At 49.8% G+C, this 9635-nt stretch overlaps 1 gene segment (V, D, J or C); it reads left to right on the top strand.

The window, feature by feature from the left end:
* The first annotated feature begins 317 nt into the window (after positions 1-317).
* LOC309639613 (immunoglobulin lambda variable 3-9-like) lies at positions 318-5957 on the top strand. The segment is given in 3 exons: positions 318-360; positions 550-633; positions 5686-5957.
* Positions 5958-9635: the final 3678 nt, after the last annotated feature.

Below are 9635 nucleotides of genomic sequence, written 5' to 3'. Positions count from 1 at the left end.
GAGATTTTCAGACATTTGAGAAGCAGGGGACACTGTGAGTCCATCTCTCTGTTTGTGGGGAACTGGCCCAGCTGTGCATCTTTTCAACAGACACCATTTTCATTTCCCATAAGTGGTCCCCAAGCATGCCTCAGCAGCTGTGACGACCCTCACGCCCAGAGAGGGTGGGCGACTGCTGAAGGAAAACAGACACAAAGCCCTCACCACCCCCTCCACCCACTCTTCATCTGCAGGTGTTTACCCAGCTGGGATGCAGCCCTGGTGCAAGCAGGAAGCTGGGTGGGGGATTTGCATGAGGGCTGCCCTTCACTGAAGAGATGGAGAAGAGGAGATTTAAGTTGAAGGAGTCCAGCCGCAGCTGTGAGGTCCTCAAGAAGCAGTGCATGTAGAAGCATCACCAACATGTCCTGGACCACTGTCCCCTTCATGGGCTTTTGCACAGGTCAGGGAAGACTCCCTGGGCTCTGGGAAGGGGGCCTGGGTAAGGGGCCCTGTGGAGGAGTCGCCCTAACGGTGGTGTCCATGGACGTCTCCTTCTGTTCTCGTCAGCTGTCAGCTCCCATCCTGTGGTGACCCAGGAGCTCTCCCTCACGGTGTTGCCCGGACTGACAGTCACCCTTACCGGCTCTATGAGTACGGGATCCAGCACAACTGGGAATGCTCAAGGATGGTTCCTGAAGAAACCTGGTCAAACACATCTGCAGCTCATACACCACATGGACAAATGCCCAGCATCCATCCCCAGCTGCTTTTCAGGCTCCATCCTTGGGGGCAGAGCTGTGCTCATCATCGCTGGGGTGCAGCCAAAGGAAGAGACTGAGGACTTCTGTATAGTCTGGTCTGATGCACCTGTTTCATAGTGACAGCTTCTAACAGGGAGCTGAATCAGCCTGGAGTAGCCAGCTCCACCTTCCTCCCCGCAGGGTCCTTCCAGGGCACGGAACCTGGATCAGCACCACGGACAGGGCTTCCCTTCCCCATAGGAAGAGCAGCTCCTTTCTCAGTGGACCATGGGCAGAGCAGACAAGCGACAAAGACCAGACTGGAGGCTGAGCTAGTGATGACCATCACAAGTCAAGTCATGTTGATCCAGCATTTTCAAGCAAGATCTCTTTAACCTAAGACTTCAGGAGAATGTTTTTAACGTTCCACCAGAAAAACCATCTTCCCCCCACAAGTGAACTTGGCATTGTTATTGCTTCTCTCAGCCCCTGCCTTTCCCTGTCAAGTGTGTTTCCCTAAATCCTCTGCTCCCAATCACAGCAGCAAATCTACAGACATTTGGGGAAGGCGGTGACTAGTCACCCACACAGAACAGTAGACAGGGCTCAGGACCAGAGGCACATGCAGCAGCTAAAGCCCCAGCACTGCTTCATAGTGAGTACTGGGCAGAGGAGAAGGAGGAGTAACCCCTCCCCTGAAGATCTTCAGACCCCAGGTAAAATAGGGAAGGCCAAGGGGTTTGTCTCAACCTGCCTGTGTCAATCCTGTTCCTGCTCCCAGGGCTCCAGCCTATGCTAAGCAGCTGCAAAGACCCGGATTTATTACGTGCAAATCCCCTTTGCTCCACCTGAACACATGTCACTTCTACCCCTCAAATTCTTAACTCAAGGAAAATATCACTCTGACCCTGAGCTGGGTTTGAATCCCAGATCCCTCAGGATCTGCCCATGTATAGATGTTGTAAATGATGCGGACCATTTTAAAGTGAAAAGTGAGTGAATGACAAACGTCAGGGGGATTAAATATCTGATTTTATCCCCCAAAATAGATATATAGACAGAAGACTCTCTGACATAAATTGTAGTAATATTTTTCCATCTGTCTCTTCAGGCAAAGAAAACAAAACCAAAAATAAACAAATGGGTCCTAATGAAACTTAAAACTTTTGCACAGGGCTTCCTTGGTAGTGCAGTGGTTAAGAATTCGCCTGCCAATGCAGGGGACATGGGTTTGAGCCCTGGTCTGGGAAGATCCCACATGCCACAGAGCAACTAAGCCTGTGTGCCACAACTACTGAGCCTGCGCTCTAGAGCCCGCAAGCCACAACTACTGAGCCTGTGTGCCACAGCTACTGAAGCCCGCATGCCTAGAGCCCATGCTCCACAACAAGAGAAGCCACTGCAAAGGGAAGCCTGTGCACCGCAACGAAGAGTAGCCCCTGCTCACCACCACCAGAGAAAAGCCCACGTGCAGCAACAAAGACCCAACGCAGCCAAAAAAATAAAATAAATAAAATAAAATAAATTAATTTAAAAAGAAAACCTTTGCACAAGAAAGGAAGCCATCAAGAAAATGAAAAAGGGAACCTACTGAATCGGTGAAAATATTCAAATGATGTGAAAGATAAGGGGTTTATAGATCCAAAATATATATAAACAGGTCATACAACTCAATATCAAAAAACAAACAACCCAAAAACAAATGTGTAGAAGACCTGAATAAACATTTTTCCAAAGAGGACATGCAGATGGCCAACTGGCTCATGAAAACGTGCTCAACCTGGCCAATCGTAAGAGAAATGCAAACCAAAACCATAATAAGATATCACTTCACACCTGTCAGAATGGCTATCATCAAAAAGAATACAAATAACAAATGTTGCTGAGGATGTGTAGAAAGGGGAACCCGACTACACTGTTGTTGGGAATGCAGCAACTATGGAAAACAGTAGGGAGGTTCCTCAAAAAATGAAAAATAGAATTACCATAAGATGCAGCATTTCTACTCCTGGGTATATATCCAAAGAAAATAAAAACAATAATTCAAAGCAACACATGCACCCCTATGTTCATAGGAGCATTATTTACAAGAGCCAATACATGGAAGCAACCTATGTGTCTATCAACAGATGAATGGATAAACATGTGGTATATGTATACAATGGAATATTAAATGCCAAATGAAATTTTGCCATTTCTAACAACACAGATGGACCTGGAAGGCATTATTCTTAGTAAAATCAGTCAGACAGAGAAAGACAAATACTGTATGTAATCACTTATATATGGAATCTTAAAAAAAAGAAAACAAATGGATGTATGTAACTAAACTGAAACAGACTCATAGATATAGAGAACAAACAAGTGGTTATTATCAGTGGGGAGAAAAAGGGCGGAGGGGCTAGATACGGTAAAGATTTAGAAGTACACACTATTATGTATAAAATAAATAATCTACAAGACATACTTTATAGCACAGAGAATATAGCCAATATTTTATAATAACTTTAAATGAAATATAATTTATATAAATATCAAATCACTGTTGTACACCCAAAACTAATATAGTATTATAAACCAACTATAATTCAATAGAAAAAATATTTAATTTTATAGAATAATTATGTAATGTTATAGAGGTGTTAATTATGGCTACAGTGGAAATCATATTACAATATACAAATGTAACATATTACCATGTTGTACACTTTAAATTTACACAGTGTTATACGGCAAATATATTTCAATTTTAAAAGTCAGCTAAAAAAAAAAAAAAAAAAGTCAGCTAAAAAAAAATGATGGGGACCAGCAAGAACACCTGTCCTGTTTCAAAGTACTACCCCAGCCTTCACAGTGGACACCTCAGTTATACCAAAACCTTTGTCTTCATCTGAAACAGGATCCGGGGAGGAACTGGGCTGGTACCTGGACAGCTATTAACCCACCATTCGTTGGCTGGATATGTTTCTCCTTCATGTAAAAAAACAAAATCCTGACAGCCTCACTGGTTTGCTAGCCAAACCACTGTCCAAACTCTTAGAGGTGCAAGAGGAAATTTCTGGGTGACCTACAAAAATAGTGAACTTTTCACACAAAGACCATTTCCCTGGAGAATATTTAAATAACCATATGACAACCTGGACAAGGGGCACATAAATCTCCTTCTTGACACAGAATTCCAGAGGCTGCAGGGGAAATGTCCACATTGGAAATATAAACATGTCACCTATGGATTGTTTTGAAAAGAAAAGCCAGAAATTTCCTCCAGGTACATCCCCGTCTAGCATGAGAGCTGATGTCTAACTTGGAGGATGGAGATCACATGGGGAAAAATCATGTTCAAAAAGTATTGACAGGACTTCCCTGGTGGTGCAGTGGTTAAGAATCCGCCTGCCAATGCAGGGGACACGGGTTTGAGCCCTGGTCCAGGAAGATCCCACATGCCGTGGAGCAACTAAGCCCGTGCGCCACAACTACTGAGCCTGCGCTCTAGAGCCTGCGAGCCACAACTACTGAGCCCACGAGCCACAACTACTGAAGCCCACGTGCCTAGAGCCCGTGCTCTGCAACAAGAGAAGCCACTGCAATGAGAAGCCTGCGCACTGCAATGAAGAGTGGCCCCTGCTCACCACAGCAAGAGAAAGCCCACGCGCAGCAACGAAGACCCAACGCAGCCAAAAATAAATAAATAAAATAAATAAATTTATTTTTAAAAATGTATTGACAATTACAGATTATTAAATGTACAATTAACTTGTCACACTCATGGACCATGAACCAGCAACAGATAATATTTTATGCACCGGATCCCTAAGACCTAAGCAGTAATTCCAGAGAAAAGATCATGAAAACGCTGCACTAGTTGCTTTGAGTCTGGAGTGTGCTGTCCTTGGGTTTTCTGTTCAGCCCCACGGGGAGCAGGGCGTTGTCAGCCTCCCCGGTGTCAGACCCCCACCCCAGGGCCGGTGCAGCAGCGCTGCCCTCAGGCAGCACGGAGAACTGACGGGAAGCATCTACAATTTAGGCTGAAAATTTCCCACACCCCCTCCTAACCCAGACATGTTCTAGAACACTCAGAAGAGGCTATTATTTAGGGATTAAGACATCTGCCACTGAGGAACTGTGATCCAGGGCAGGACCTTACCCCTATCTAAGTCCCAGCTTGTCACCCATAGTATGGGTTCAGAGAATACAGACACACCTCTGAGCTCTCAGTGGCCAGGCCCTTCCAGGAGTGAGGCCAGGACTCAGACTGGGGTGGAGATGTCACCCCCAGACCATGGGACCAGCAGGTGGAGGAGGACCCCCCCGGGCCGAGGTGGGGTCTTCAGGGGCCACCCCTCCCTCTCCATGTCCCTGGGGGCTGAGCCCTTCTCTGAAACCACAGAGTTCCCCAGGCAGCCCCCCTGGGCTCTGGCTGATTGGCATCCCCAGCAGCTCTCTCTCCAGCAAGGGGATAAGAGAGGCCTGGGAGCAACCCAGCCCAGCCTGGGCCTCGGGGAGCAGACTTGGGGTGCCTCCACCATGGCCTGGACCCCCCTCCTCCTCGGCCTCCTGGCTCACTGCACAGGTGCTGCCCCCAGGGTCACACCCACAGCTGGCCCAGGACTCGGGGACAGGCGTGGCCCTGACTCTGAGCTCAGCAGGGCGCTGCCCGTGGGGTCAGGAGACTCCTGGCCCTGCCGCAGGATGGGGGGCTGGGGGGGCTGAACTCTCCCCACTGTGCTCACTGTGTGTGTGAGCCCCGAGGGGCTGCGCCTGCCAGAGGAAGTGAGGGGGGGTTCTCATTTGTTCAGAGGCTCCATCCATCAACCAGGCCCATGGGCCACTGGGTCTGAGACTGATGGGCGGGGGCGCCCTCGGGGCCCAGAGAATCTTTGGAGCTTAGTCCAGGCCAGGCAGGTGGGGGCCTCTGGACATGGGTGCTTCACCTCCAGCCCACCTGTCCTTTTCTCTCCTGCAGGCGCTGTGTCCTCCTATGAACTGACTCAGTCGCCCTCGGTGTCGGTGTCCCTGGGACAGGCGGCCAGGATCACGTGTGGGGGGAACAACATTGGAAGTAAATATGTTCAAAGGTGCCAGCAGAAGCCGGGCCAGGCCCCTGTGCTGGTCATCCGTGGTGATAGTAACCGGCCCTCGGGGATCCCTGACCGGATATCTGGCTCCAAATCGGGGAACACGGCCACCCTGACCATCAGCGGAGTCTGGGCTAAGGACGAGGCTGACTATTATTAGCAGTCATATGACCGCAGTTATAATCCTCATGGTGACACAGGCAGATGGAGAAGTGAGACCCTAACCTCCCTGCCTGGCCCGGCGCTCACTCCACCCGCCTCTGAGCAGCTGGAGGGCAGGCCTGAGGCTTGGGCGTCCTCTCTGGTCCTGGCGCGGCTCCTCCAAGGCTGGACACTCTGTCCTCTTGGGGCCTTGGTTCGTCTTGATGAAAATGGAGAAAGGTGTCTGTTCTGAGCTACAAAGACTGCTGTCAGAGTTGAGAGGAAAGGAAAGTTTTACGGGTCACAATGTGGTCCAGGACCCGAGTGTGATCCCGTGTCTCAGGAGAGGCCGCGCTCTCTGAGCCGGCGGAGCTCTGTGGGGATCCGTCTCCTCCTGGTGGAACCCGCTGCAGGAGTCCTGGGGCTGGGTCCCCTGCTCTCCTGGATGAGGCGCCCCACGTCCTGCGGGGCGTCCTGCGGGGCTGCCTGCGGCCTGGAGAGGCCTGAGACCTGGCCCTGTCCCCTGGGACCCTTCCTCTCCTGAGATTTCACAGAAACCACAGAGGAAGTGCTGAGTCCACCTGGCTTCTCCTGGGGACACTCTCCTGGACACACTGTCCTCAGGTTGGACCCCAGGTCCCAAGTGCCCAAAATTACTGTCTGATGGGGGCAGAGTTTCTGTTTGGGGTGATGAAAAAGCTCTAAAAATAGATCATGGTGATGGGTGCACAACGTTGTGAATGTGTTCTGGTACCACTGGATCTTCACTCAAAAATCATCGTATTATCCAGGTTTCTCCAGACACAAAACAAATAGGATAGGTATGAATAGAGAGAGATTTATTGTGAGCAATTTATTATGAGGATTTATTATGAGGAATCTGCCCATGAGGTTTTGGAGGTTGAGAAGTCCCAGGAAGCACCGTCTGCAAGTGGACACCCGGCAGAGCCAGGGGTGAGATTCAGTCCAAAGGCCTGAGAACCAGAGAAGCCAATGTATGACTCTCAGTCTCAGGGTGGGAGACCGATGTCCCAGCTCCCTCGTCAGGGAAGAGGGGGGCTCTACCTTCCTTGGCCTTTTGTTCCTCCCAGGCCAACATGGGGAGGGCCGCCTGCTTCACTGAGCCCACAGGTTCAAATGCTCACGTCCTCCAGAAACACCCCCGGACACCCCCAGAAATAAATGTACGTGGGACCTCGGTTTCCGAGTCAAATGCACACACGAAATGAACCATCACGGTGATTAAAGTAATAACTCTTATGTATGCATATTTTACAATATTTTTTAAATTGCTCAGTCTGAAATAAAGTACAGGAATTTGAATTTTGAAGTCATTTGACCAACAAAGCAGAAGAAGAATCGTGCAGTGATCACCCATATACCCTCTCCCTGGTCGTAACATGGGTTACGTGGTGCCCGGACAGGTACAGCCTCTCTCTCTCCATGTATATGTATGTATGCATGTATTTCAGAGAATTCACATTCATCCGTCCAGTCCACAGCCGCCGCATTCCCAGGGGCCCAGAAGTTTATTTTAGCTGTTAGTTTTGTTACCAGATAAGATCCTCAAGGTTCCCGCCCTCGCATTTGGTTCTCACTTCTCTCTGATCCAGCATTTATCAGCTAAGATTCCTTATGACTCTAGGCTATGGGACCTTTTGCAAAAGTTCCACAGAGAGGGGTGTGTTCACTGTGCACAGGAGGACAGTGGTTCTATTGTGAGAAATGCTAACAGAGCCCTTCACACAGACATGAAAGGATCAGAGATAGTAATGACAGTCATTCTAAGAAATAAGAACTGTAATAAAGGCAACACATAAGTTAATTTAAAAAAGGCTGGTCTTAAGGTACTTTTGGTAAACCTGCAGGCCCTACAGACCCCTGAAGACTCAGCTCTCAACCAATAGATTGGCCATGAGACACCAGTCACTCCCACCTGCTCAGGAGAATGAGGACCAAGCATCACTGCAGCAGAGGCAGCAGGACCCAGCCAGGCCCCTGAATGGCCAGGCAGCCCCGCATCCCCGCAGATTCTCCAGCTTAACCTGGGGTACAGCCCCGCTGACCACCCCCACGTGCAGGCTGAGGGGGCTTCTAACGACAGAAAGGATGTGGTGGGGACGACAGTGATCTTGGGGACCCCGTCTCTCCTCCCAGCCTGGCCCTCATGCTCCCCTCCCTCCCTGATGAAGTTCTGCCCCAAAGGGCCAGGGTCTGAATCCAGGACCCCTGGGCTCCATCCTGGGCTCACCCCACTTTTCTCTATTAATCTGGGGACTTACTCTCTCTGGGCCACAGCTTTACCTGCTATAAAATGGGGAGGTATGTACTGATCTTAAGAAATTTTTTTCCAAGTTAAATTATAAAAAGGCCACCAAAGTGTATTGTTAACTAAAGAGGGAATCAGTGAGTTATGAGGTCCTAGAGTTTCCTGTCGTCACTCTGCAGGAATCCAAGGAGAGGGGTTCAGCCGTCTGTATGATTTCTGGATAGAAGCCCAGTGGAATAAGCATGAGATCCCCAGTTTCCTTAAAAAGGCAGACTATGCTAAGGTAGAAATGCTAGCACCACAAACTCTGAGAGGTGTGAGATGACATTAAAAATTTTTTTAAATGAAAAAAGGAGGAGAGATGGTGAAGATCATGATGTTGATGATGGAGATGATGGTGATGAAGCTGGTGATGATGGTAATGATGACGGTGATGAAGAAGATGATGATGATGGTGATGAAGATGATGATGATGATGATGTAAGGGCTTAAATGACCTCAAGTGCCAGGAACATCATCACCCAACTGACCTCCTGGGGAGGGGATAGTATCAATCTTGGTTCCCAAATACAAGGAACCTTGGGTCCTGAGGGGATTACACACGTTGCTATGGAACTTGACACTTTGCAGCTACAGTTCATCCTGCACACTCTACTCTACTAACAAAACCAAAGGGACAGGAAGGGCATTTCTACCCTGAGACATGGTTACAGGAATAGCAATTGCACTGTGTAGGTGACCTCTCTGTGCTGGGCCGGGCAGGGCAGGGGTCACGGCTGCTCAGAGGCAGGGCTGGACTCCCTGGTCCACACTCTCTCAGGTGGTCTTTGGGGTGACCTGAGGGAGGGGAGCCCCGGTCTGATTCTACTCCACCAGCAGGGGGAAGCAGAGCGCCTCCAGGAGCATCAGGACAGAGGGTGGGGCTGCCCAAGTGGAGCCTCAGAGGGAACCAGCCCTCAGGGTCCACAGGTGTCCAAGGTTCAGTGCTCGGCAGGAAGCTGGGACTGACTGTGCCATCCCCTCAGGACACAGTAACCATATTAAAGGGTCACATTCACAGTGAACCCCAGGACACCCAGGGAAAGGGGCACAGTCCATGCCTCAGCCCACGGCCAGGATGCTGCCAGGCTGGCAGCCCCACTGGGCCAGCCCAGGAGAGACCACAGGCCAGGACGGTTTCGGACAGTGGTCATGCGGTCAGACATAAGGAAGGTGACTGTGACCTCAGACCTTGGAGGCCAAGTCTGATTTTTTGGACATGCGAAGCCGTGGAGGAAGCTGGGTGACAGTCACCTGGGCTGATGGTTTGGGTGACTCCCATCTCAGTGAGGAGCCCCGGGGGGGTGTAAATTTGCATAAACCCAAACCCTCACTGCCCCTCTCAAAGCTCTGAGAGGGAATAAAAGGATCTGAGTACAGCCCAGCGCT

Source organism: Balaenoptera physalus (assembly GCF_965194825.1).
Source record: "Balaenoptera physalus genome assembly, chromosome: 12".
In the NCBI taxonomy this organism is placed as follows: domain Eukaryota; kingdom Metazoa; phylum Chordata; class Mammalia; order Artiodactyla; family Balaenopteridae; genus Balaenoptera; species Balaenoptera physalus.
Note: the sequence above shows the minus strand (reverse complement) of the source record. Positions and strands in the feature narration are given on the sequence as shown.